The sequence below is a fragment of the Ceratina calcarata genome, unplaced genomic scaffold (assembly GCF_001652005.2).
Source record: "Ceratina calcarata isolate Rehan_Ccalc_2016 unplaced genomic scaffold, ASM165200v1 scaffold309.2, whole genome shotgun sequence".
Classification (NCBI taxonomy): domain Eukaryota; kingdom Metazoa; phylum Arthropoda; class Insecta; order Hymenoptera; family Apidae; genus Ceratina; species Ceratina calcarata.
This window is the reverse complement of record NW_017153455.1, coordinates 269,269-295,998: the sequence shown is the minus strand read 5'-3', so window position 1 is coordinate 295,998 and position 26,730 is coordinate 269,269. Positions and strand designations below refer to the sequence as shown.

Below are 26,730 nucleotides of genomic sequence, written 5' to 3'. Positions count from 1 at the left end.
CGATACACCTCCGCTGGCTATAGAAAGCTTGTTATATAAATTGTTTAACTCGTCCCGAGCAGTTTGCTATCGGTCGCTTATTACGTTTATTGCATAACGCGATTTCGCAACGGAACGCCTCGCGTGTGCGAAACAGCCGTCTCGAATGAAGCACAGTTTCGCCTCTGCGCTCCTCCGTTCGAAATCGCATAATCGAGCCATTATTCGAAGATTTTTGATCGACACCCCGAACAAATGTTCGGATATCCTGGTTTAGATCGCACGCTGAAAATGTACCACGCCATCTCACGTTGGACACGGGTATCTACCATCTTGGACGAAGCTCAGGTAACAATGTGCAATAGGTAGTGAATTTAAAATACTGCTGAGTATATAAGGTTGCAGTTATAAAGGAGTCGCTGCTGGGTATTACAAGAATATACTTACGAAATGACAAAAGTCAAACTTAAATACAGCGTTCAGAAATGATTGAAATTAGGTCATTTGCTTGCAAGATAGTAATTAAAAGAATGTAAACGGTGATTTAGCGTTAGTACGTTTAATTTGTTATTAAATCGTGCAAGCTGCTTTTCATTTGTTCCCACGAAGGGGTGTTCACACAAGTTCGTACTAAACTCTGTTCAAGACTGATCTAGTGCATCGTGTTCATGGATTTTTATGCGTAAGAAGAAGAGGTGCAGCCGTACATCTCCCGGGGACGTCAAAGCCAAAATTACACGTCATAAAGTTCGAAATCCGGCAGTAACGTCGCGCCGCGTCGGGGACAATCCGTCGTCGCCGTTGCGCGTAATCGAAAGCTCCCCGGAAAGCTCTCTTCTGAATGGTGCTCGCGCTTCCCTGTTTCGCGTGGTAATCGACTACGCGGGGGTTACGCGGCGGCAAACACACCAGCCGCCACCGACCGAATTCGAAGTTAAGACAATGCCGTTAATTTTTGGTCGGTCCCATTGTTCCTCGGGGTTGCGCGCACATTCATCTGTCAACCGGTTGGTAGGTACCGACTTCGGATAGTCAACGGGTGCACGATTCGACGATAGATCATCCCCTTCGTTTCCTGCTGTCCACCACCGGGTCCCTTTTTACCCCCGCCGAGCCGTTGGGTCTCGTTCGAACGGTTTTCGAAATTGACAAGAAACGCGAGTACGAGGAACGAGAACGCGGGAAAGAAATGAAGAAATTCGCGCGGCGTTGGTCAATAGTTTCACGAGCCGGTTTCACCACGGTCGTTTGAATGCGTGTTAACTATGGTGACGTCACCACAATGGCGGACACTAATCTCCACGTCAGAAGCAGAGGTGAGGTGTGGTGCTCGCTCCGCCAACCCCACCCCCAACCCTTTCTCGTGTGCCATCCCTGATCTGTCGGTTTTCCGGACAAAATATGTCAAACGTTACCCCCAACCACCGTTTCCGGCATCGTTTCGTCCGCATCCGTCGTCGCGACCGTAGAAAACAGCGCGTGGTACGATAAAAAAGTGAGAGGGAGAGAGACAGAAGAGAGGAAGGGCTTCTACGATTCCCCTTTTTTATTGTGATGTTTCGCCGAATTCCCCGTTCCAGTTTAGTTTCGCCAATTTTTCGGGATTCCGCTTATACGTTCATTTTAGGCAGCGCTTCAATGTCCTCTTATATCGTCGATCTTTCCCTTCTGATTCTAACAAAAATACTCCTTTATTTATTTTCAATCCTCCTTTCTTAGCACAATGTTTTATAATTATTACGTTAATTCCATACTCTAAACTTAAACTTTCGAACTGAACTATCGGTTTTCCAGTAATACCAATTAGGATCACTCTCGCAACGATCCATTACCTAAGCCACTAGCTAATTCTATTAAAAAGGACAATTCGGAACTGTGGCAACTTATGAGTATCGATTTTTTTAGTGCGTTCCTCGCACCCGAATTACCTTAACTCCATCGACGGCCGTGTAACACACGGTTGCCTACTAATAGGTGGTACATTCTCGTCCAAAATTCTCGCTCCCAAAAACCGGTTCAAGGGTAGGTTAGAGCCCCTGCATAGAAAGGGCACGCCGTCCCTTCCCTACCGACTATGCAAACGAAATCATACTATTTCACTACGAAGATTTTTCATGATTATTAATAGTAATTATCCTAGTAATAGCAAAATTATTTTCTTACAATTACAAATAATTTCGTATAATTTAACATCTTCCAGCCGTTATAAATGATTGAATAGAATTTAATAGACTTTTGTATACATTTAAATAAAATAAAAAGGCACGCATCATTAAATTGAACTGACAGAATTGACCAGCAAACAGAATGTAGAAATACTAAACGTTTATTGATCTATCTAACAAACTACAAATTCCAATGATAACTATTTCGCAAGTGACAGCTAATTACTAAATGCCGTCTATCTAAGCGATCGCCATTTGAACAATGTTCACGGCTGCTAGATCGCGTTTAGTTCCCCTCAAACGAGCGCCATTTTGCCTATCTCGGAGACACGTATGATGCCGCGGCTTAAGCGATTACGTTGTTCGCCGGTGTATATCTTAATGTCCGGTGTTCATTTCCCCGGGCGACGCGGCTGGCTGCGGAGAGCGAGAAAAAAGACGGAAACCCACGGGGGGTTTAACTACCCCGGCGGCGGAGGCACGGGGGACCTCAAAGTTTGTTAGATCGCGGAATTAGTCGGCTGTTAAGCCAGATAAGCAGTCAACATGGACGAAAACAATTGCGGTGGATTAGTTCGGGTTGCGTTCGCGCCACTGTCTCGTTTCCCTGGTTAAAAGATTAAACGGTGCCTCGTTTGTCTTCGCAGCGAGAGTGTCGCACGGCTTCGAGAATCGTTTCCACGATGAGGAGAGACTCCGTTAAGGATCGCCGCGGCGAAAAGAAGGAGAAAAAAGTAAGAGGAAATAAAGAAAAAAAAATAGCGATCAAGAGGGTAATACTCTCGATAGAACGGGGACGTCGCCGTGGAACGAAAATCCGTGGCTTAGTTGGGCAAATTTGTTGAATTATCTTATCGTCGAATATCTCGTCGAGCGGACGTCGAATTAATTTCAATCTCATTATTGCCGATACTCGGACCGCTCTCGCCGGCGTCCTCTTCCGTTTCCCGATAAAGAAACGGGGAAAGTATTGTCCGAACGGGACACTTCATCTCTTCTCACGCTCTTCACCGCGTTTGCCTAATTAAATGGATACTCGTAAGTCAATTAATGGGTACACTTCTTTTCGCGGGACAGATTCCCGACGAAATGCTTCGCTTCCGATTTTCCAATTGGCGATCGACACGACCGGCGGACCGTTCCTAGTGCGGTTATTTATTTTCCTACGCTGTTACCGAGTAACCGATAAAGGTCGTCGAGAAAGTAGGGTGGAAAAGGGATCTGGCATGCGAAACGAATCAGCTGAGGCTAAACTATCCGCATACGTTTCATCGAGTTTCCTCTTTCCGACTCGTTTGCCAGGGGCGCGAAATATTACCGATATTTTTCAAGGGAGAGAAATCCACCCCCGAAGGGTCAGTATTCGCTTGGCAGAAGGGTAACATTGACCAATCCCGCGCGTCGGCTCTGCCACCCCTTACAGCTGACCAATCGAGCACAGCTTCGACGTGTTTGGTCGACTGGTCCCTTTAGGGTTACCGTCTAAGCCTAACGAGTCTCGGTGTTCGTTAAAATTTTACGCCGCGAGCATGACGCAATTTCCCTGGGAAATGTTTCAATTATGCTCGTTTTCACGTACAACATGTTAGATTTCTCGTCGCGATATTAATATCCGCATTACCAGGAATTTATTAAATGTTACTCGAAGGCGAAGTATGTAAGGGTCTCTCAATAGATTTTTCTCTAATAAGGGTGAAATACTGTCCAATTGGTTTTATTCGCGAAGACAATCTGATAAATTCATCGCAGTAATGAATTTAAGAAATTTAATACCTTCGGCTTTAATGGTATTACGAGATTTATTTCTGGAAACCCTATAGTTGGCCATAAAAATAGGCAAGTATCTCACTATCGATTTGCACATCTGATAACATATCAATACACTCTATTTATAGCACAATAGTCAATAGATTTTAAATTTTCGGCTTAATCTCTGACCTACTGAATTTAATTACTCTATAAATAAAACGTTGCCTCTAAATCTTAAATTTTTCCACATTTAGACTCTGCTGACTAATCTCAAAGTAAAAGTATTTATTCATGTTTCCCACTGAATATTTTACCAGTAACCTGAATAAAAAAACCTTGCTATCAGATTAATCAACTGTATTTCTATTAATCGAAATCAATTAGGCAGCTGCACTGAAATACTAAACAGTAGACTCTAAATTTAGCCCTGGCTGGCCTGGACACGAGCAGGTCGCGAAAAGATCGATTGGATCGAAATTAATTTTCCAGGTAACCGGGCGCCTTCGTGGTCCGAGAGCTTTTGCAAAATTCACGCACCTACTCACGCACATACACGTACACAGCGAGCTAAAGCTTGATACCGGGGCTGGCGAGATAATAATGATGAAGTTCGGTGTCCGTGTAGCTCGAGTGGATGGCAAGAGGAAGCAAGAGAGAAAGACAGAGAGAGAGAGAGCAAGAGAAAGCCGGGAGGGTTGGAAGCTGGGGCGGAAGGAGAAAGGCAACTCCGTCCGGACGTGGGGGGTTGGGTTATACATTTGAGTACATAAATGTATGTAACTTTGAGTTTGTGTTGGAGTGGGCGTCGGCCATCTTGTCCGGTGGGTATTGACCGAGGCGACCGCCAGGCGAGAGACATGCCATGGCGGGCAAACCACCTCTAGTTACTACCCCCGGCGCTAATTGCTCTTATTAGTTAAATCCGTGCGGTATCGTCGCCGACTCGCGACACGGGTACATGAAAAAAAATCCTTCGCTTCCGTCAGTCTCGGAACCCCCGATCGTCTGCACAGCTACACTGTGGCCATAATCAGTGGAACAATGCTATTCTAAATGTTGCGAGGGTACGGAAATCTTTTATTCTTTTCCCTCTCATAAACTATACATATTTCAGTAAGTATGATAGGAGTTCATAACGTTGAAGAAAATGCTATTAGATTTTTCTACCGAAGCATTGAATTGATCGGGTACAGGAATATAGAGATAAACAAGTAGAGAATTTTGATTACTACGCAAATAATCCGGTGAATTTGCGATAACTACGGTATAGTTGCGTAGGAAAGTAAAAGTTGAAAGTTTCAGAAGTAAGTTTGCTGAAACCTGTCCGGCCCGAATCGATGAATATTTATGCTCACCATTCACCTTTTTAAGGAACCTTATTCAAGCAGTTGAAAATAATAAACAGTTTAATATTCATTCTACTTATTTCTGTTTAGAAAATGAAAGGCGACTCGAGCTCTGGATGAAACTTCTATGAAAAAAGAACGGTTGTTTAATCGAAGCTCCCAGCATCGCGTAGCAATTACTCTTAAGATTTTTCTTTAAGTCCAAGTTCTCCGCATCAACATTTATCTTAGAAGTTCTTTGATTTTCTACTGTTTCTGTCACGCTCATCTGTCGATGTTGTAGACACGAAGAATAGCGAGACAAGTCCGGAAACTTTCATAATCAATGTGAAAGATCACAATCAAATCTAATTCTTATGATAGAAACAAATCTCTATTTCTTCTTCTTACCGTTCTAATAATTCTACTCCTAACAACCATTGAACTCGGATGACTGTAACAAATCGTGAGACGAAAGCTTGATACTAATTACATTAAAGTATTCGAGTAGCAGTGAACATTAGCAAATCTGTATTTGATAAATCTTAAATAACTGAACTGCAAATATTTGACGCCGCGATAAGGATTAAATCCAGTGTCAAAGAAACTAAAAGATACGACGAACGAAGAAACGCGGAGGTACCAATAATCGTTGCCCGGCAACGAATTGCGGAATGTCTCACAATCAACGGGCGTCGTGTCTCGTGTCGTTGGAATTCAGCAGAACGCAACAGCAAGGTCCGTCCGAGGGCACTACGCGAGCGGGAGAAACAGAGGCGAAAGCGGTGTAGCTCTCTACGGTTTGCGGCCAGCGAAAATTCCGAAGGATTCGTCCTCTTCGTTCGTCGCTCGCCGCAGCGAGCGTGTGTACGCGCGGACTCTAATTCACGCCGGTATTTCGCGCGGCGTGTATTTTAAGGCTAGCCTCGGCTCTAAAATTCCACCCTTGCGCCCGTGCTCGCCCACCCTGCCCCCGTACCTACGCTCCATCCCTCTTTCATCCTCGACTGCTTCGTGTTTCTCTCCCATGTACTCCCACCCCCCAGCCTGCAACCTTCTACCCGTCTCGCTCTGGCTCCTTGGCCTTTCCGTTTGCCCCTTTCGCGTTCCGTCTCTATTCATCGGCAACGGCACGTTCGTCCCTCTCGTTTCGATACCCGAACCCACCCCCTGTTTCGACCTCTCTCTCTCGCACCCTCTCTGGTCCTCGAACACACGAGTATCCGAGGTAAGTATAGGTAGATAGGTAGGTAGTACGTGCTCGTGGTAGTGTGTATAGTAGCTGTAGATATAAAGGTTGTCGAGGGAAAGCGGGGATGAGACGAGTAAAAGGGAAGGAGACAGATCGAGAGCGGAAGAGAGACGGAGTGAGCAACAGAGACACATCGCGAAGTGGGAAGAGGAAAGCGGAAAGAGGAGAAGACACGGATGTAGAGAAACCAAACGAGAGAGAAAGCCGAGAGACTAACTCCGAAAGCAGAGAGGGCCGCAACGAGAGATAAAGGGCGCGAGGGAGATAGAGAATTCTTGGACTTCGTGTGGTAGTGCAAGGGTTCGTTCGACCCTTAAGGGGTTGTGGCTAGCATCAGCCCCCCTTTGCCCCAGTCCTCAGCCACCGCTATCCCCTTTACCGACCTCTGCAGCTTCTCTTCGTATACTCCTTCCCAGTCCTTGTCGACCACCCAGTTAGCCACCCTCGTAGCCACCCCACGACCGGCAAAACTACCCTACCGCCGGCGGCCATTTTACTCTCCCTTCGCCGTGGACTCGCCAAATTGTAATCCGAGGCCCTGGAATTCCGGGCAGAGCAACCGTGGTCCGGCCTCAAAGGAGGCTTCCTTCGCCTCTCGACTTACCCTTGGATAATGATTAACGGAGTGCTCCTCTTTCTCGCCTCCACTTCGCCCGCCGCCCGACGCCCCCGCGCACCAAACACAAACAAAGAGCGGCCACGCGCGTTTCGGATCACGACCGACTCGAGCCCGGGCCCGTAATAACGCGCGAAACATCGCGGAAATTTTATTCTAGTCGCGCGCTACGGTCCGGCCGTTTGATCTCGCACAGACGCGTGCTCCGACGAATGAAACTCCTGGCTCGACTCTTTGAGACTTTCGAACGAGACGGTTTCTACATCTACCTGCCCTTCTGAAAGGACTGACGCGCGTTTCGGACGAATGCGGCGCTTCGTCAGTGAGATACGATTTACAGAACCGTATTTCGCTCGAATTTGGATGTTTTACATGATACACTGATCACAGTAAAGATTGTCAAATTTTATACTGCAAGATGTAAACGTAAATCAATTTCGACTGCAGTACACGAACGTGGCAATGATTGTTAAAGAAATTGGCTGAATGATTCGACTTCGTAAAGATGATATTGGTTCATTGAACGATTTCGATTCGGCCATCATCGTCGCGAAATCTGTCGTTAATTCGCAAGTACGTAGTGCAGCGCGCGAACGATCCGAGAAACGCGTAGACAATAATTCCATATCTCGGCTGGTTCGGGTTTATCTGATTGGGCGAGAGCGGTATCGCTTTGGAAATTCGCGATTATCTGTTTATTGCGCGGTTAATGGAGGTCGTGCGCCTAGTCGGAACAGCGTCGAGATCTCGTCTATGCCCGATATTGGCCAATAATGTAGCACGTACTTACTTACCTTGTATCGGCGTGTCTGTTCGGCATCAGCTGAATAAAATTAACGCTTCGTGAGAAGGAAGACCTGCGACGGGAATACGGGACGGGAGCGTGATGAACCGCGGGTCAGGACCTTTTCCATACCGTCGTTTATTTTCATCATCTATCTTCGATCGTTTCTCTCGGGCACACACACATTCCTCTCTTCTCAATCACTCCGATAAATGCCGGTGATAAATCGGCTTTGACGCGATGACTGTCATAATTAATATCAGCATTGATTGAATGAATATAAAAGTGAATAATGAAAACTTCATAGGTTCCGAATATTTAGCTAAACTTAAATGTCAGTTATTTTTACTCTCATACATTCATAACGAAATTTCTAATTAGCCAACGCTGCAGAATTTATGTTTATGCACCAGACTTATTTACGGTAAGGATACCTTGACAGTCAAGACGTCTACACCGTCCCGAATAGCACATTATCATTATTTATACGTAACACATTCGACATTATTTATCCGAAAGAATTCCACGCTTTGTCAGGAAGTCGTATCGGACAGTTCGCTCTCCGTGAGATGCCTGCAACAGGAAACGAAACAAAAATGTATCAGGCACTGGTTAAACTTCAATGAAGATATTAAAAGATTTATTGAAAATAAAGATAATATTAAAAATGCAGGCTTATAGCTGGAAGTGAATTGACTTATGGCCTCGCGCCTTCGAGCATTATTTATCTAACTTCCTAGTAGATTTTATCACCTCGAATATAATTTGTTGTGCAGCAACATTAGTGGTCGCGGCAACATTTGTCATTCCGTGCGCGCGCCTCTGTGTTGACAGGACTGGCCCCGTTTCGAGGGCGAAGTTCACCGTGAAAACCGGCCTGGGAACCGGATCGCCAATGAGAGAACCGGGGGCCTTGTCGATCCTCGCGTCAACCGACCACAATCGCCCGTGTAGACAAATTCGCGTCAGTGGTGATCAAACCCCGGCATTTCGGTGAGCCGTTACATCGTAATTCAATAGCGTCGCTTTAATATTTAGCAGTCTGATTCTGTCGAGCGCCGGTGATACAGAGGGTGGAAAATAATCTCCGTTTACTTCGTTCACGAAACACCAATTAAGAAGAAAGTTTTTTTAGAATAATATTATGAATTGATTTAGTGAAAGTAAAAGCAGACTGTTTAAAGAAGTGTTGCGTCCACGATGAAAAACTTGAACGGAAGAGGATATAACTGCTCTGAGCGAGGTAATATCGAAGTTTACAATTTGATTAAAAAATCGAGTTACTGTGCGGTGAAAAATAAAACGATTTTGATACCCCTCACCCTCCCTTTCAGGAACGAACGTCAAATGAAATTTTGCAGAATTAAAATGTTTTCTTCATAAATTTTCCGCGCATCGGGGAAGAGCGTCTCGGATCAAATAGACCGCGAACGTAGTAATAGTAGGGGGCTTAAATAACAAGCAAATTAGAGAAACGAAATTCGTTCGATCAGCAGAAACGAGCAACGCCACCAGACCGGTTCTCGGAATCGGTTTTAAAATTTTGATATCGTTCGACCCATGGATCTCTCGCCGGAGAGAAAAATGGCTTATGGGATTCCAGCTGATCGTTCATTTGAGGAACGTTCACCGGGATAGTCGGGGACCGATCGCTCTGTCCAATTTTCTGGATTTCTCGTGCACGAGAACTTCTTGCAGATCTGAAAACGAATGTGAAACGAGGAAGCCTTCCTATCCGCGATAGAGATGGGAGAAGAAACACGGAATGAGGAGGGAAAGAGATGGGAGTTAGGGGAGGCAAAGAGGAGTTTCCCAACGATGCTTTGGCTCCTCACCATGTACATCCCACGCTGTACACATATCGACATCGGTCATGCATGACAGGACGCCTGACTGGCCACGCCGGTAAAAACGAGGAAAACGCGGAGAATACAAACTCGCCTCGTTCCTTTCGCGTCATTTCAAGACCCTCTTCTCCGTCGACTTCTTCTCGTGCTTGTTTTTTTTATGAAATACACCCGACGCAGGAGAATTGTTACAAAAAACGTGATACCTTTGATGGCGCGAAAAATTTAGGAAGTGCGATCATTGTGAAAGAGATAAAGTCGGCCAGCAGTAAACGTATTACATGAAAATAACTCTGAACAGTAACCACTTTTTAAAGGCTATTGATAAATTGACTAATATAAATGCCTCGCGACGAATAGTTCTCAATTTTTATCTAAGAGCCGTGTCCCGCTCGGTGGCAGACACGGAATGTGGTTAAGAAGGAAAAACGAGCTATCGGTGTGGTTGTCATAAAAGTGGAGGGTGGTAATCGAAGCGCAGGGGGATGCAAACCCGTGGCGGTGGATTCGCGCGCATTACGAGGGCTGGCAATCTCGTCGTGCAGTTTTTTAGCGACCAGAGGACCGTGTGTCCGCCGCTGATAAGGGACACCTTTATCAAAAATTCCGAACGCCCTTCTTCTTACTCGCTGTTCTCCCTACTTTCGCGGCGAGGTGTCCAGAAAGGGATTGCAATTTTCGGTCGAGGGCACGGAACAACGTGATTCTCGAATTTATGATCCGACGGCCATAGCGGGTCTCGGTTATTGAGAAAATTCCACGGGCGCAGCGACGCATCGCGTCGTGATGCCGTCGTCTGTTTGCGTGCCAACCGAGACGAGGAGTGGACGATTTCCCGTTGCCGGTCGAAATTCGAAAACGAGCGCGAAAATCCGGCGAATTTCCAGAACAGTGCATCGTATCGATTCGAGTTTCCGTGGGCGTTGCTATGAGATGGACCCTTGTACAGCACGGCGAGAGAGCGTGAGAGAGCAAGACGGATTGGAGAATGAGCGAAAGAGTGAGCGAGAAGGGATGAGGCTCGCAGAGAGAGGTCTTGAGTGTCGCCAAGCTACCCTCCACCTCCTTTTACCTCCTCGCGACAACCCCGTGGCTCGGTCCCTTCCTCCGCTCGCCCTCTCCTCACCCGTGTTCTCTGCGCCTGTTATTACTTCTACAAATATACAAGCTATCACATTCGGTGATCGAACTCTCGAGACCCGCGCTGCCGGTAAATTCGATGGAATCGGCCGGCTAATACCGCTTCAAAGAAACGCGCCGCGCCTTAGACTTTCGCCCTTTCGAGAGCTACGCGATTCTTCCACCTCCGATTCAACGTCTCCATCTCTTTCCTGCTCTCTCGCCTCACCTGCGCTTCTTTCTCTTCATCCTTTGTTCGACCTACGTGTCTCGAGTAGGAAATAATGTGAAAGATCGCGGAGCATCGAGCGAAGAATCGGACGTAGGAGACTCGACGCTCCTCCTTATTGTCCTTCCACGCGGAATCTCTGAACTTGACGCGGGAGCAGCCTCGGAGAAGAAAGAGGAACACGCGGAAGCAGACGTTAAGATAGTTAGATGAACCGCGTGCCACGTGAATGGCAGAAGATGGAACACTTGTCTTTTTTATATTATTATAGTTCCTTAGTCTTGTGCTTGTAATTGCGGTGTGATATTCCAAAATTGATGTTCTATTGTTTTCAATATTTCTATTATTACATCAATTTTTATTGTTGACAGATTTTTTTCTAATTTTATTGGTCTATCAGTATCCTTTGTTGATTGCTATAATCGTTTAATGTAGTAGAGATGCTTGATCGTTAGGCAAAAAGCACACTCTAGCACTTGTCAAGTGGAACAGGTTGGTCCAGCATCCGGTCAGACGAGATCAGAGATCATGGGTTAATCTGTCCATCCAGTTGTGGACCGTGCGAATCCTGTTTGGAGGGATGCTCCCTTCAAACATTCTCGTCGACATCGTAAATGAGATTGTAATTTCAATCATAAATCATTCCGAATTCAAATCCAACAAAACACCGGCAAACGTCTTCATCGTTATCACAAAGTATTTCGCAACGTTGTCAACGATTTTTTCATTGTTGCCAAGTAGAATGAAGTCCAAAACTTTTCTATCGAAGTTCTTCAATCTTGGTAATACAATTTTCTAATAATCTGACTTAAGATTTAAGACGTAACGTAAAGCAGTTTGCTAAAAAATGTCGTTCTTTACCAGAAAATGAAGATGGAAATAATATGTATGATAGGGTTTATTATCTTTTGATGAAACGTTTTATCTATTGACATAAGAAAAATTAACGAATTTATATTATATCTACATACATGTATACATATGTATTTTGTCCTACGTAAGGTAGTGTCTTAAATTAAGATCTTCATTTAGGAATATGTGTGATTAGCATCAGATTCCGATAACGATCCTTCAGACACGCGTAATAAGCACTCTAATCTCAATAAAGCTTGCACACTATCGAACGAAAGATAGAAAAGTCCGGTTGTCAAACGAGACTGTTAACTAGCTACTCGTTGGTGCAAGGATCGTGTACCGCGATCCTGTTCGTCGAAACGTTCGCGTAACAACTTGAAAAAGGTCAACAAGACGTAAATCCGAGGGTCCGTATCAACGCGGGGGTGCTGAGAGCCGCGGCAACGCACGCGTCCTTTCCGGAGGACTCTCATCCTTCTTCTTTCCTCTCTTTCGTCTCCACTCACCGGTTTCGACGATGCGAGCGTACGTCACGAAATAACGGCTGGTAGCCTAGACTCACTTAATTGGGTCCGCCATTTTCGGTGGCGCGACCCCTCGAAAATCCTCATCGTTTCTCCTCCGCCCCGTAGCAAAAGGACTTCTCTCAGAAGGGTTGCCCACCGACACCGCCGCCACCACCACCAACACGTCGGTTCTGTGCTCTGTGCTCGACCCGAGTGGCTTTTGTTTTCGCCCCCAAAGAGTCCGCCATTTTGAATTTATGATACCCAGCCACTCGGGGGCTCGGACACCGAAAAACTTCGGTCGTTAGTGAAAGTTAAGAGCCCGACCCCTCTTCTATCGTCCGCACCAGACCGTGCGCAGTCATTTTCTGTAATAGCACACGGACACGCGCGTGATGGACGCGAGCTTAATGATACGCGCCTCCCTCTCCTCTTTCCTCGATGAACTGTGCAAGCCTTTGAGACATCTTTTTTTAGCGCGACGGATCTTGATGGGGTCCTCAGTTTTTGTCGAGAATCATTGTAAGGTTCTGGGGAACGGTAGAATCATTCTGCGTACGTACGAGATTTTTGTTTGTCAAAGCTTAACGCATCTGCTTGAATAAATACCTCCGTACAAAGTGATACTTTGACAGATACAATCTCTAATTTTGATTTCGTGAAACATTTAACAAAAAGAAGTTACACTAATCGGGATTTAACCGATTTAAATACTGTTTTCTTCGCAGAGATAGAGGAATTAAACCGCTACGACGAAACCTTCCCAAGAGTTCCACGTTCTAGATAATCGAGATTAAACACGTAAAGAGAGTATCTGATATCTCTCACTTGTTCCCCCTTGAGTAAAAGGTCTTTTACTGACACTCACTAAATGAAAGAAATAAACCTAAGCAATGCCTCTTAAAAAGAAAACTTTTAGTTGACTTTCTTGTAAAAATTCTTTCTCCCTATAAATTCATATTAAAAATCTCTAATGTATAGTAAACTATCCAGCAGCGAGGATGGTTGAAAGTGAAGAAATATTCATCTTCGAAAACATTGATGACGAATTCGATTTCCGGCACTTATCGTCGAGAGGCGGACTCGTGGAGCGTTTCGGGTTTTTCCAACGATAATTCGATATGTACTCCCCGGAACCGAAGATAGTTTAGTTCAAATTCGATGTCCGGAGCGCAGCGGAGAGGAAACGGTTCGACGGAGATGTCAACTTAAAACAATTGCGGGGGTGGAATGCATAGCGACACGCAATATCCTGACTCCACTAATCGAATTAGGGGAACCGAGCTAGGTAGATCAGAAGGAGAAACGTGGAATTCCCTTGAAGAGAGAGAAGGGTGCGGGTACAGGTACACGGAGGGCCGACCACCCACCCTCGCGGAAACACATGGGACGAGGATACAGCCTCCGGAACGGAGGTAGTCACCGAATTATCGGACTCGATGGAAGAACCGGTTCAATTTAGCAAATTAATCCGGTGCCTCCCCGTGCCAGCCGGGCAAACCGCGATTCCGGAATTTTCGATGCTAAAACGTCTGCGGTACCGCGAGTCTCGTGAACGATGCTCCTCCTTGATATTCCGTCCTCTTATTGTCCCGGAATTTGTCAACGCTATAGATTGGTCTGGTATCGAATTCATAAGACGGACGATATCGAATGAAATGAGGGGAATAGTAAAAGGAAGCAATATTTCTTTTTAAGCATCGACAAATATTTACTCCGTCTATGAATAATTACCCAATTTCTGATAAAATGAAAACGCTGAACTCAATGCATGAAAAATCAAACCATCGAATTCAATTACAATGCTCATTCTGTCCCAATCAATGGTTCCTGTGCCATTGTTACTCTCTCCCACATTACTAGATATAGTCTCGTAGCACCCCTTTCGCGCCCCTACAACGAACACCCCTTTCACCGAGGGAAGGGGATGTCGCGCGTTGGACAACCCTATCAAACAACCAGGCGTGCGGGGCCCTGCTTAATGCCTAGAAACTAGATTCGTCTACATTACCGACTACCTAGTCGCGAAATACAACTTGATCATTCGGTTGGGGACCATCCACAGATGTCGGTACTACCATATTACCTACCCCTGTCACACGGCTTCCCGCCTAACAAGCCGATTCATGCTCAATAAACCAGGAGAGAACCAAGCGAGCAAAGGAACGATATATCGTGCTATTCTGCGCAGCAAGTTTTTCTCTCTGATAGACTCTCCGTCTGTTCCTGATAGTCTTGTTCGACGCGGAACGAAAACACTTATCGACCAGAGTACCGAGCCACTCTAATTACGCGACAGCCTGGGCATATAATTAGTGACCTGTACGAGGTAATTCAGAAACGCTCCCTATTGACCCAATTACAATTCGCCCGGAAACATCGTCGACGGTGTAACCAGCCGCGACTACGTAAATAAGCATTCGCCGCAGCATTCGGTATCTCGACGACATTGGAAGAAATTCATCCGGCGAATCCATTCAACGGTGCACGACGACGAACCGAGGATGCACGAGACCGTGAATAGAACGGTCGTTCGGTTCAGCAAAAATCAACGGATACGCCGCGAAAATTCGCGGAACCGAAAAAAAATTTTACCTGACGTACATATGTACGTGCGTACACACATATGAACATACGCACGTATGTGTAGATATAGAATACACAATACGTAGCAACGATTGTTCTCTCTATTCCTTGGTAGACGGATGTTACTCCCGTGGAGAAACGCGTATTTTCCCCCTCGAAACCCTTTCTCTTTCCTTCCTCTTCCGATGAAACGAGAAGCGGCTGAATCGTGAATGGTCTGACGTATCGTCGGCGTGTCTGTGCCTGACACCTCGGATTTTTCCATTAAATTTTCTCGACGTGAAAATCTATCACCGGTTACAGTCCCGGAAAAACCTGCTTCGACTCTGTAAAGCGATTCCCATTACGATTGCTCCGCGGGATTCCATGAAACGTATCGAGCCCCTCCATTCGCGCCGGGCTCCCCACGAGTTGAGAAAAAGCTTTCTTTCGCGCATCTCGCCTCGTTGAATTAAGAAAATTTGTTGAGAACAAAGACGGATCGCGAGGGAACCAATTGGTGGAAACAGGAACCTATTACCCGAGATTTCACCCCGATTTAAACTGGTAAGCGACGTTTCAATATATCGAATGAAATTTCGTTTAAGTACAGCTTTGTGCGATACGAGATTACTCGATTTTACGTCCGCGTTAGGACAATTTCTAAATAAACAGCAAACAAGAGTTGCGAAATCGACTTGGTATCGTCGGTGTATCCAAGTTCTTAGACCTTTGCAGCTCGTATATAAGTCCTAGACCAATAGGATGGCGTCGGCTTTGCGTAAATACGGATTTCGCGCGCCCCGTTCAAACAACACACGCTCAAATACAGATGGAGTCCATGGTTGAGTGTTTACACTGCGTATAAGATCAACTAATTTATCAATAAGAATCCTTCCGGGACACCGACAGTTTTTCTAACTTCGTCATTAAACGAACTCGTTCTGTTTTAACATGTACGTATAGTACGATCCTATTAAATGATCTTTATATCTAAAAGTGAACGGGCCAATAGTTTTTGTAGCTACCGCATATTGCATCGGATGTTGCACGAGTATCGCAGGATCTCATAAACATACAGTATATGTACTTCGCTCTAAAAGGCGGCCACCGGAGCATCAAGCGCGTCTCCTGCGATCTCGTAACGACATAACTCAATATTGATCAAGAAATTGAGACACATAGGGGGGATCTGCCTAAAAAGGAGAAAAGTAACGCCGTCGCGGGCGAGGATAGGGGACGAAGGAGAAGCTCAGGAGCCTTGTCCTAATACCACGAAACAGTCACGGAAGGGACGGTAGCTTCATTTTTCAAGGAATCTGCGGGAAAATGCAAATGCGCGGGGCATCTGGCAACAATGGCCGTGGTCTGTGGCCCCTATTTTAAGGGTTGGTTTTTTGGTCGACGCTCGGAGAGGAGGTGGGCGAATCGAAGAGAGAAGCGGAACCGCGGACGGAGTAAGAGCGACAGAGAGGGATGGATGGACAGAGAAACACGGGGGTTGGAGCATTAGGGGAGGGTCGACCGGGGAGCTTTGCCGGCCATGCAAAGCAGAAGCACAGAGCGGCAGCAGCAGCAGCAACCCCCGACGACCGACCTCGGCTATATACCGGGTCTCCCAACCCCCTGATAAGGGTGGACAGCCACGATCGATTAGAGGGCTACCCACCCACCTACCCATCTATTCCCTGTGCCCACCTCGGCTCTCCCCCTTCTCGTATCCCACCCACCGCTCACTCACCCTCACGAAGCATCCTCCACCGAAGCTTCTGCCCATATTCCGATTCGTAACATGGTCGACTAACGACTATCTCCCGGTTCTTAAATATATAAGCGTCGCAGAGAGACAGAGGATGCTAAACGACGTCAAAAGTCGTAGAGCAAACAAGAACACAAGTTCCGGTTCATATTCTTAATCCATTCGAACTTTCCTGATTATTTTACTTTTACTTTTCGGACCGAGCCAGCCGCGCGTGCACACTTTCGCTTTTCCGCAGCTGAGACTTCGTTTCAATGTCGGGCTCATGAAAATTTATGAGCGAAATTTACCCAGCTGAGAATTTGTTTACACTCCCCGGATCTCTCGGTCTCAAAGAGAAAGTAAAGGGATCTTATTTTTGTTTCAAGTATCTTAACCATATTACGCGTCTATTATATCAAATTCATTGAATTCATCGAATGTCTATGAAGATACGTGGACACAAAGGGATGGAAGAAAGCCGGAGGAGGAGCATCAGGTGAAGTTTACCGGCACGCGAAATATCCGCGAGGTTAACGCGTTTACTGTCGCGATAGTTGTTGTCCAACGAAAGGTTAACAATAAGGAACGATCTCCAACTACTTAGGTTAAGTTCCAGCCGTCCCTGCTCTTACCCGAAACTTCGTCGGGATCGTCGCTGTAGGTACTTCCGCGGGACGAGTCACACTCGCGCGTATCGCGCCCGGGCGAGTTCTAAAGTGTCGTAACTGCTAACACCCTGTTTTCCGGCGCGCAACACGCCGTGCCCGACTCCGTTTTTCATTCAACTTTCACGCAACCGAAACTTTCCTGACAGATTTTTAATCAAACAAGTGTTGCGACACGAGATACACTCTCGAAAGAATTCTAATGTGTGCCATCTATTATTTTGAACATAGACGAGGATCAATGAAACGTTCGGAGTACGATACGACGTAAGTAATTGTGATTGAAAGCTGTTTATAAATTCACGTGGAAGGCATGGCGCCGATCGATTTTCAATTACTGCTACTACTACTAAAATAGCGCAAGGTCAATAGCGAATGGACTTGCATATTCGTCGTCGCCGCACTCAACTTTGGCGAAAGTTTCGGAAAACCTTGCAACAGTTTTCCATTCAATTATCCGCGTGCGATGTTTACTGCTTGCTACGTACATGCGACCAATAAAACAGCTCCCTCCGAGGATCGAACGCGGAACGGGCATAAATCGAAAGGCTTTTTAAAAAAATTGCCAATAAATCGTCGCGTTAGCCCGGTCCAGTGGGCATTCCCCCTTCGTGGAGTTTAAAATTCCTTAATTCGCTGGAAAAAAAAGGGTGACACTGGTCGCGGTCGACCCTTCCTCCCATGTGCGTGCTTTCGCTTCGAGTCTCGCCGCGAAATCGATATCGGCAAACGAGATGTCAACGTGTCTCTGGCCTCTCGCGAACGCGAAAGCGCGCGTAATAAAGCGCGAGTGTAAAACCGGCGCGATGCGGTGCAACCCTCGCCGGTGGCTTATTGAATTTCGCGTGCCACGGAACGTGGTGCAGGGAAATTCAGTTTCCGGCAAGTCGCGACTAAGTAACGACGGCCTCTCATCGATTAGTAGTAGTGGCTGATGGTTACGACGCGGGAACCAACCCCCGCGTCTCGCGGTGTACTTGGAAATTATAAATTCGCCGCTCCTACCCCGCGGTGAGTGCGTCCCGAAAACAACCTCGTTCGCTCGAAAGTTTCGGTGTACGGTTGCTAAACAATCGAGACACCCGATACAGAGCCCAAGGAGATGTACATGATAAGACGGGGGATGGCACGCGATATAAGAAACGAAGGGGGTGAAAGGAAGGAAACAGACGTTGGAAAAAAGCTGATATCCGTGGAATTTTCATATCGACACAGAATGACAGTTTTTTAATATTAAATTCTTTCCGACCTTTTGACTTCCTTTTTGCCTCCGACGTCGAGGGCGACGTCGAACTTCCTCGACGAGAAAAACGCGGGCTTGGATAGAGGTGGATGAACAGGGAGGGTGGGACAGTCGCGTGGATGCTAATTCTCATTTCGAGTTGCCAGAAACTCGTCGAAACTGCTGTACAGCTGTTCTCAGACTTAAGTAAAATTTTGGAGAGAGCCACGGAGAACTGAGAAATTAATTTTTTTTTTACACGGTATGCTGAGGGATATTACTTACATTAATTAATTATGCAAATAGTACGAGTTATGTACGGTCGTCGTGTATCTGTATCGCAAGCAAATAATTCTTCGAGAGTCATATTTTGTTTGAGTAAAAATAAGGGTACCCTGAAGTGTACCGTGGAGGGTAGCTCGATAAAAAAAACTGAAAGGGTTTCCGACATAGTCGAAGTTTGTTTGTACACCGGCTTAACAATTCTCCAACACGAAAATATCCACCTTCTTCCCTATCATCTACCGCGGATGTATACTCCTCACAAAATTCTTATCAAACTCTTTTTATACCCCTAAAAAATACGATTAATTGTACCGTCCGTCAGAAATCCATTTAAAAATTGTAGAAAAAAATTTCGTGATCAAGCAATCGATAGTAGGATGACGAGTTTTACGATACAATCTTCCTGTACAAAACCGAGGCGCAATAAATATCTAATAAATTTCTAGCCGGGTGGTCGCCGGGATCATGCTTTTTTGCCAGGCGGAAGGATGAGAAGCGTCGACAATGGCAGAGAGAAAAAAAAAGAGAATACCCGGGTGGCTGCATAAAAGCACGGTCTCGCTACAAAACCCAAAACAGTTTCCAGAACGACTGTCATTTATTTCATTATTTATTTTCGTTGGTTTCGCGCAGTAGACGGAACGAGAGGGAACTTCTCGCACAAAAGAGACGGACGTATGAGAATTGTGACGTTTCTGGGGATTGACGTTACCCTTCCACGATCGCTCTCTCGCACTCTTTCTCCCGTGGTGTAATGTATTGTCGAGTCGAGTGCAAGTTTTTAACCCTTAAAATTTCGTGCAAGGGTACCACGAGGCTTTCGGAGACAGACGGGCCGCAGGAACAGAAGTCGACGCGTATAGAGGGTTCGATGACGCAGAGAACCGAAAAGATAGAAAGAGGGAAGGGGGTAACGGGAGAGAGGCCGCAAAGTGCGGAGCGAAGCGAACGGGAGAGCGAGGGAGAGAAAAAAAATCGCAGGCTGAAAGGAAGGATTACATCGGGGATTTTGGTTTTCGCGTTTCATCTGGACCAAAGCCGATTTCCCGATTTTCCGTCTTTCCGCCGGCGAGAGCCGCCACTCGAATTAGATGTCCATTGTACGAGCACAGAGACGAGACGAAACCATCCCTCTCTACCTCCTACACCCCCTGTACGTACCACGACTTCGTGACGTCGCATATTAAGTTGCATTCGACCCTTTAATGGAGTCTCTTCTGTGGCCAGGAGGACGAAGAAAGACTAATATGCCCGATAATATCTCGCGCCGCTGACATTTTGGAATTCGACGAAACAAATTCGAACTACATTCTTTAAGTTCCTCATGTGGACCTCATGCGAGCTTTTCACGCAATGGTTTCCGAAGTGCAGTTCTGTGAAAGATCCGCATCATCCGGAAATCAGTGACAACTTTAGTATATAACCAGATAATCTGGCACTCATAATCGCCCTTCGATGAGCAAAACCCAGCTAAATATCGAAAACAGACTGCGCCGACGATCAGTCGCATCATCGTACTCGACGTACCCCATTCTTTCTGAAAGCACAACCCATTCTCATCGTGATCACGCAAAAATTCGAACGCGATCCGTAAGTCACGTACGCGGTATACACGTTCCTGGGTGTGTTTGTTTGGACACCGATTCTTTCTATCCGGCTGGCGTTCGGTCTCCGCCTCGTGGGAAACGGGGCCTCGTGATTCCCGGATCGATCAAAAATATATTAGTCCCCGATATGACAGTGCGGAGTGTTTTCCTTTTTCGGGGACGCGGCGGAGGGCTCGAGAGACGTGGGGTGAAAAAAGAGGGACGACGACAACGCACGGTTCTTTTTTCGTATCGTAATTCAGTAGAGAACGGCTATACAAAAGGTGCAGGCATACCTGCGCGAGCGAAAGGGGTGCCCGGCTACCTGTAGAAAAAAAGCCGACCGCCCAAATTAATGATTTAGTGTCAGTTGCGATATCTGGGGTGATGGTTCTCCTGTTTTTTTTTTTTAAACTATCCACCGTGTGGCACCCTAACGTTTGGATCGACCTCTTCTCGTTCGCGAAATTGGGGGATCTTGTGGATGGCGTTACACTTTTTTTTTCTCAGTGTAGAAAAGGGCAGGCTTCTTGGGAAAGTCTTGATCCCCTCGAAATTGTCACTGCCAATGGACGGGTGAAAGAAAGGAAGCATCGGTATATCCGGAAAGAGTTGCAGGCAGTCAAGATTTACGAGGTAACCACTTCGGAAGGAAACGAAGAGACTTCCAGTCTGTTAAATGATGAGAGAAACGATGCGATCGACCCTCGTGAAAAACGTGAGAATCTTATCTCGCACGTATCGCGCAAACCGAGCGATTATGCGAGAGAATTTTTCGTCTAGACTATCTTTGGGGAGCGGAAAACGTCGAGACGCTTTTACGCTCTCTAATTCTCTTCGCGTTTCACAGTTTACTTGATACCTTCACGGTTATTTCACGTCAATCGCCGTCGATGGTGCCGGGCGGTGGAGTGACGCGCGACACGGTTTCCTCGTAAATAACTCGAAAATGGCGACTACGCGATGTATCTTTACGGGGTTATTCGGAATTTACAGCGACGAGGGTGGAGCCACCGTTTCCCGGATATGGGTATACGGCGCCGGGGTAAGGTCTTCCCGTTCACGTCCCGCGGGACACCTTCGGCCGATCCTGTTCAAAAATTGAAGGACGTCGAGACCGAAAACTGCATCCGATGGCTGACCAGGGGACTCCCGCGTCCCGCGGGACCATATGCCAACGTAGAATTCGAAATTTAAATTCAGATATACGCGGGACGTGCCTCTGTCCTCTCTTTCCCTTTCTCTATTTATTTCTCCTTCGTTTCTTTTCATCTCCACCTTTTTGTTCCTTTCTTCGTTTCTTCTTCTTCTCCCCTCTCTTCCGCTTCTCCTTTTTGATCTCGGCGTAACCGTATCCCGCGAAATTGGTACATCGTTTTGATCTACGACGAGGTCGCTGCGCGTGGGACAGACGTTCACACAACTGAGGACACCTACCTGTACATACTCATGTACATAGACGAACGTGTATATATGTATGTATGTCGTGTCGAGGGACGAGTTATGTATCCTACCCGGTCCTTTCGTGGAACGACATGAAACCCCTATCCACCCCCGTGTACACGCGATGGCATACCTCACGCTCTATCTAACCCTTTCTTCCATCATTGCTTTTTTTTTACAGCGCCAATATTTCGACGATGACTTTTTGGCCATCCTCCGTCATGGAACGCTTTGATATCGCAAAATTGCCCACTCTTACACGGTCCGTCTTTATTTCAGATCCTATTACTGAGTTCTTTCGCGAAGAGCTACATCGCATTGTTACTGGCAAGAGTTGTTGCACTAACGAATGTAAGATTTTATACGAGGAAACTAGTACGAGGACTTACTTTAAGTAAATTAAAATTTAATGGACGTATAATCGATGAAGAATACTTAAATAGATGTCGAAAACAAATTTAATTCGATCAAAATTGAAATTGAGCTTAAATTATTAAATTACTTATCCATTGCCGGACTCAATTCATCAACTGGCAATTGATGATGGATCAAGTCTTATCATCGTCGACAGTAAAAATTATTCAACCGGTCGAACAAATAATTTCCCATCGCCGATCGCGGCGATATTTTCAGAAACTCTTCGCTCTCGCTCCAGATATTATTCTTCGCGAGACGGCTCCGAGGTGTCCCCGACAGAAAACGCGTCCGCCCGTCAAAACATCGCGAGTATCCCGAGTGAGTATATATATTTTCGAAAATGCTGTTACGCGGAAACGGCCGCGTGAGGTGAAGGAGGCGTCGAAGAAAGGAGTATCGGTGTGTCGGTTAGGCGCGAAAAGAAACTCGCTTGTATACCTATACGCTGTGGGAGGCTCCATTAGCGTGTTTGCCCTGCGAGAGCGGGGCTTCTCTAAGTGATGTTTTGTGCCGCACTATTCGGAATCGTCCTTTATACCATGGACGACCCTCTCTCGCGGCGAGTAAAAGCGAAGAGAAATTTTCGGGAGATGCCGGTGAAGGAGAACAGTGTCACGGAGAAGGGCCTACTTATACTCGGCCGGATTGCGATTTGTTATTCACACAAGAAAACAGGCGTTGTTTCGCAACGACGATAATGAGAGCGAATTGTGTTAGAAAGGAAAGAAGATAAACGGAAGAACTGTAGCTCCCTTTGACATGGAAGAAGACGCGTGAAGATGAATCATGAAGGATCTAACGTTACCCTTCGAACTTGCGAATACTACTTTCCGTATTGACAGAATTACATTTTCAACTATTATGTTTTTAAATCTAATTACTAAACAATCTAATTTCTTATTTCTCAATGATCGTCAATAATAAATACAATCATGATAGAGAAATGAAAATTTGTATCTAATTGTTTTCATGATATATTACAATCTTTTTTAAGACACTGCGTATATAACTTCTATGCGCATCGAGCCAGGATAAGGCAGCGTGTCGAAAGAAGGTGTTGGCACGTGGTCAAGAGATGTCAAAACTCGTTTTCTTGTTGCTTTCAGGGCACGTCTAAGGGGTTTTTAAGGTCTGGGGAGGTCAGCGCAGTCTTCGTGGACTGCTTCCGGGTCAAAAACCGGCCGGCACACGCCAACCCCTCGCAAAGAAGCGGTAGACGTAATGATATATGCATAAAATCGCGCATAATTACGAGTTCCAGAAAGAGCACTATACTAATATTATCTAAAAATGGCTAAAGGCGCTTCCCCAATGTAGAATAATCGCTCGTACAGGATTCTTCAGCGGAAACATTTGTTTTACCCTTTGCTCTATTTTCTCGGACAATATTCCCCCAGACGCGAGGTAAAATTCTGTTTGGATGCAAGAATATGAGAAGATAAGACAAATATTCATAGTGATATTTACTCGCGTCGGGAATAAGGGATTAAAATATTCTAGAGAATCGGCGATGTCCGATAAATGTCAGCCCGGACGTCTCAATTTTAACGGGGAACAAAGTTCGAGTCGAGAACCGCGGAACTTCGTGGTGCAAAGCCGATAATCCGTGTTCAACGGCGTCGCGACTCCCGGGGGTTACCCACACTTTTGTTATAGGGCTCTCATTTCGCGAAGAAGGCCGGACGTGAATCGAACGGCCCCGGCCGGAAATAACGATGCCAGATAATGCGGAACGCCTCGCCTATCTACGGAATCAAATCACCTTAAGGTTACTCCGACACCGGAAACTCTTAGCCTAACAATTTCTATCTCTTTTTCATCTTTGGAAAGGCTCGTTCGTCGCTCACGCCGAAGAGGTCAATCGACCGGTCGGCCTGCCTCACCACCTCACAGGAGTTCAGCTTCATTTTTACACACAGTTTCTTTTCTTACCACGTAATCCGTTACCCCAAATCCGTACTAATTTTCACAGAAGACAGAAGTGTCCTATTGATTTGAACGAAATAATCTGTTTGTCTGTAGAAAGCAAACTTAATGTGCTTGTGTGAAAAAATAATGAAATTTTTTAGACAAGCAAGATAAACGAGGGTTCAACTATTATCCAGAAAAAAATACGTTACACGCATGATACCCTGTGCAGGGGGTATTACCCGCCATTTTACTTGATCCCCCTGGTCCGACCTCCCCAAGCACACACAGTATTGATAAAAAAAGAATGCTCTCGTCCCATTGGCCAGCTGGACCATAGGGTGACCTCACCCCTTGAGTGCTGACCAAGCACGAGCACCCACTAGAATTCTCGTTCAGACACTCGCACACGTACTCCCAACCTATCTCTGGACACGTATACACGGTCGCGTACGTGTACACACGCAACGACTAATGTGCACCCTCGCACCTACACGCGAACGGAACCGGAGAGTGCACCCTCGACATTTTTTCCTCGTCTCCTCTCTCTATCTTCCTTCTCTCGCGGCGTTCAGCGCCCGTTCCGTCTCGCCCCCGTCCGTTTTCTTTCCGTCCTCGTCTGTCCCCTTACGCCACTCGGTGAATATTGATTAGTAAGGTCGTCGCGTTCGCAACGGAGACGAACGGTCAATTAGTCGAGGCAAGCCGGATGCCGAGGAACGCGGTCGTTAATTAGACACTCGTCATTGATCCGTCACTTGAATCCGTTCGATCCGCAACGCGGCGTCACGTCGGATTAAAAGCTCGCTGGTTGATTTCGACGCTGTTAGAAAAAAAAGAAAAGAGAGGGGAGACAGAGAGAGGGAGAGAGAGAGAAAAAACCCACGTCTCTCTGTAGATGTCCAACGAGGCTCAAAGGAACGCGTCGCGCTTAATTAGACCGAGCAAATCTCGTCGTTAAATTGATTGTATTCAACCGGAGACTCTAGAACACAACCTGCACGACCATAAATTATTGCGCCGTTTATCTCCCGTGACGCGGTTTGCGTCGTATTCCTCCTCGCGCCTTTCGTTATTCTACCAAATTGCCGGGTATTACACGAATCCGGATTTTTAGAGAGCATGAAATCGCGATTCGCACTTACCAGGTGTTAGCGCAGATTTTTATGGTACCGAGAGCCTCCCACCAACGGCCGGATACCTTGTCCGGCGCCCAGGAAGTTGTTCGCCAAGTATTTGAGGAGAGAGTACCACCTCTCTGATGAAAAGTTGACCTTGCGTCCTCGAAATAGAAATTATTTTCCCCCAGTAACTCCGAAGGAAAGTTTCAATCCCCGATCGCGCGCTCTCTCATTGAAGAATTTACTTTCTCTGTTAAAGACAAGATCGTCGACTACCAATTCAGACTTTGTTTTCATGCACTAGAATAATTGTAGGATTTATGGAAATTCTAGATTACAAATTACCCAATTTAAAGCATAACTTCTGCTTGATCTAATCAAATTTATTTTCACGGTACTGATACCAGTTGCACACTTTTCGTAATTCGTACTCCTGTTATCAGTGAATGAAACTATCCCAAATTGTGTCTAGTTCGAGGACAGAAAGGTATATCAACCACAAAACACGATCGTATCTTCTGTGAGCGTGAAACGTGACTGAGCTCCGTCGAAAGATCTCGCTTCTCATAAGAGGTGTGATAGGACCTCGAAAATCTTACCTGAGGCGACCTTTGCGATGCAGAGAGGGGGATCAGGTAGGAAAAGGGTTTCGTAGCAGGACCCCCTATTATGCAATACGATTTTTTTTTATACCTCTCTCTCCTTTACTTGATTCATTCGAAGAGAATCGAACGCGGAGGCCCGAGCTACCTGGGATGCAAATGCCAGTTAACCAAGCGTATGTGAGTTAGGGTTACCCCGAAAACGTGTGCGTGTCACTACCTGAGATGCAAATACGCGAAAAGGAACCGATGTTTCTGGCCTACGGGCTCGGAACGATGCGATCGCGCGTACGCGTGTGCGTGAACTTTTCGCAGGGGAAGAGAGTGGGACGCGTGCATGTAAATGTTACGCCGACGAAACAGTTTCCACGTGAGAGACGCGAGACCGCTGGGAAATACGTACGACTCTAAATAATGTTGAAAAGATGAGACAGGATCCTTCCAAAAAATCTGGATACCTAAAAACTTATTTTGTAATTATTTGAAGAAGTAGAATACTCGTTTTTTCAAATATTTGGGAATGAGAGAACATAACGCGACGTTAACGCCCAATATAACACAAACTAGAATAAAGGCCGCCATGGAAGGTAGCTGGACGGGAAAAATCAATTTAATTTATTTCTACCCTGCTGCGAGGGCTCGTAGACACGGTGGCACAATTCGGTAAAGGGTTGCTGGCCGTTTGGGAGGCGCCAGATGACGTTTTCCAATTTCCTGAATGAAAAGCGAAACCGATTCACGTTTTCGTC

At 46.1% G+C, this 26,730-nt stretch overlaps 1 long non-coding RNA gene across 1 annotated transcript; it reads right to left on the bottom strand.

The window, feature by feature from the left end:
• Positions 1–8,042: 8,042 nt before the first annotated feature.
• LOC113464255 (uncharacterized) lies at positions 8,043–25,862 on the bottom strand. The gene is made up of 3 exons (XR_003389107.1): positions 25,725–25,862; positions 25,404–25,629; positions 8,043–8,443 (listed from the first exon to the last, which is right to left on the bottom strand). It is a non-coding gene; the product is annotated as an uncharacterized LOC113464255 (long non-coding RNA).
• Between the last annotated feature and the right edge of the window lie 868 nt (positions 25,863–26,730).